Genomic DNA, 2,291 nt, shown 5'->3' on the forward strand with positions numbered 1-2,291 from the left:
ATGGCATTATTCTTGGGGTCTTCTAGTCCCATCTACCATTTGAGTGAAGGCGAACTATGATAAATTGTGAAAGGCGGCGCAAATGATGGGACATTAAAGTACCGGTCAATTGCAATGACAGATCAGGCTCCACCACATGTTGGTTGGTCAGAAATATAAGTTATTCTCTCTTTCGATGCACATACACTTCGGTATCCATCCTGAGAACACCAGTTTTCCAAGTTGTCCCTGCATGTGACACACGGTTATCGTGGAAGTACCTGGAGCACACATGTGATGTTGAAAGAGGATAGGCAGCAATGGGAAGTTTCGAAAGACACCAAGAAGGACAGAAAGACTGTAGGTTTTCACACACAACTCAACTATGCAGCCTTTCATGTGAAGACATGCATCCATCAAGTCCACCAAATATTTCGTGGGTTAGAGGTCGTAATCAAACGATTTTTGCAGTGAACAGAGATGCCGGAGCCCCGTAAAGTTGTCGAGTCGATCTCCAGGTCACGTCCACTTCCAGTTCAGTGCTCATGAAGCTGCACCTTTCTGAATAGCACTAATTCATTCTTCTGAGAAATGCAGATGTTTGTGGTAGGACCGGAAGCGCCACAGCAAAATCCAGGTGCATTAGTTCATCCCAAAATGGACTCCCACATCCTGATTAAGGCCACTTCACTATAGACGCGCGAAATGTGCCCTGATGCTTTCTGGAAGAACACCTCCGACTTAAAAGCCATCGAGGAGCACTCTTCCCTCCCAACTAAAACCAGGATGCAAAATCCTTGGTTCCCCTACATTAAGACACCAAGTATGTACATGACTACCTGGATTGTACACAGGTTTGCTTGTATCAGGAAGGTCAGATTCCTGAAACTAACCTCAGAACGCCCGAAACCTACTGCTCCACCAAAATCTCAACAGGAAAGCCGGCAAGCACTCAGGTCAGTCAATCATTCAATCAATTCAGCAAAAGCTGGTGAGTGCTCATGTACGCCACAGAAACACGACCGAATGTGATCAGCATTCAGGCATGTCACAGAGACACGGTCGATGTTGACGGGTGTTCGCTAACGCCTATCAGACAGCCTGGATCAACGTCAGAAAGTCCTCTTTAAATAGCATGAGGCCGTTGTAACTTTTGCTCTCGCACTCACACGCTCTCGCACCCGCTTCTTCGGAATTTAGCTGTTGTGTTCCCTTCTGTGAGTCTTTTTCCGATACTGGAGAGGGTCAACAACAGATACTACAGATTGACGAATCAGCAGATATAACAGCCTGCAACGTTGTTGAGGTTTTACTTAGCAGAATCTTCAATGAAGACGAAATAGGCTAACTCTACAAGATACTTCTGAACCACAGTTTGGTCAGAAACCGGTTCACAGATCCAAGTTCCTCTATCTGAGGTTCCAAGGGACGCAAAACGCACACAGAGGCTAGTGATGGCACTCGAAATTCTATCTCAAGCAGAGCGTGTATAGACATGCTCGTCAAACAATAGAACAATGACATCCGCATGATCCAAGTCTCGCAGTTTATCTCTCAAAGTAATTGCGATACCATGAATCTTGATCTCTGGAAGTGTACATTCTGCGATGATACAGATGACAAAATCGAATAGAAAGGGGACAAGATAGCCTCACCGAACTCCACTCGTTGTAGGAAAACTTCTGCATAGTTCGCTGTACACACTTTCACGACAACAAGTGTGAGAATCAAGGGCACGCATTAAATTTGTAAAAAAAACTCCAGATATATCCTTTTTCATAAGGGAAACTACTCACAAGGTTGCTGAAAACTCTTCGACAACCCACGACCGGTTTCGCCCTTCTTGGGGCTCTTGAGGTAGGCGCAGCCTTCGAATGTCCGTCAACCTTAGGTTCTACTTGAACCTAAATTGCACCGTTTTCGAGAAATACACTCATTTGTAAACCAATTTGGTCTTCACAAGAGACTCAACTGAACCTCTCGTTTATGATATTGTACAACTGTGTACAGCACATTCAGTTGTAGAATACCATAAACGAGAGATTCAGTGGAGTCTCTCGTGAAAACCAAATTGATTTGCAAATGAGTGCATTTCTCGAGAACTTGATGTTATTTCTGCAACATGACCAACTGACACCAGAAAACTTGCAAATGATATCCGCAAACATCACGACGCAAAGAAGAAAACAAATTATATTTGACCAGCATGCGAATCTTCTAAAAAATAAAATCAGATTAAATGAGACAATTGTAACAAGTGGACTGGAAGCTTCATAAAATACTGAAACTATCGAAACAGAGAACACATGCTG

The sequence above is a fragment of the Opisthorchis viverrini genome (assembly GCF_000715545.1).
Source record: "Opisthorchis viverrini unplaced genomic scaffold opera_v5_302, whole genome shotgun sequence".
NCBI classification, from domain to species: domain Eukaryota; kingdom Metazoa; phylum Platyhelminthes; class Trematoda; order Opisthorchiida; family Opisthorchiidae; genus Opisthorchis; species Opisthorchis viverrini.